Source organism: Theropithecus gelada, chromosome 1 (genome assembly GCF_003255815.1).
Source record: "Theropithecus gelada isolate Dixy chromosome 1, Tgel_1.0, whole genome shotgun sequence".
NCBI lineage: Eukaryota > Metazoa > Chordata > Mammalia > Primates > Cercopithecidae > Theropithecus > Theropithecus gelada.
The window spans coordinates 143,504,116-143,504,955 of NC_037668.1; positions in this window are offsets into that span (position 1 = coordinate 143,504,116).

Here is an 840-nt window from a genome sequence, read left to right on the forward strand (position 1 = left end):
AAGCTCTGACTGCTTGATCAATTGACTGTGGTGGAAGTGACACTGTGCTGCCTAAAGCGAATGAAGCTTCCACTTCCTGCCTTTTAGAATACTTGTCGTGAGGGGAGCTAGCTCTATGAAAAGTCCAACTTCCCTGACAATGCCTTCCTAGAAAGACCAGGTGCAGGTGCTCTAACTGGTAGTCCCAGCTGAGCTCAGCCTCCCGGCCACCCCTGCCAAGGTCCCAGACATATGAACGATGCTGCCTTCGACTATCCAGAACAGCCCATCTGCCAGCTGAGGACTGCCGTATGCACTTCATGCCTTGAAGAACAAAAGAATTGCCCAGCTGAGCCCTGTGTGAATTCCTGACTCACACAATTGTGAGGTATAATAAACCATTTATTGTATTAAATGAGTGTTGAAGGAGTTTGTTATGCATTGATAGATAACTAAATACTCTAAACTTCTTCATTTAGCTTCTAATTTATCTAACTATGAATCACTATCAGCTAATGAACTTCATTATGGTTTGCTTTGAAGAAGGAAACAGAAGATGTCTTATGAATTCCATATGCATTACCTGCAGGAAAAAGCGGTCTGGATAAATGTGGAAGAAAAGAACAGTCACCAAAGGGTACGACGTTTGAGGCTGAATTGAGAAACCAAATCCCAAACCTTATATAAGATTGCTGTGTTAATAATTTGACCATGAAGAACATATTTAAGAAGCTATGAGGTTATTTAATTACTTTTTAAAATTTCCTCTCTCTAGAATAACCAGGGAGCTTGTTTGAACGAAAACACTTGACTGCGGACTATAAGGTATTCAGACACATGCAAAGCTGTGAGTGAGGAAAA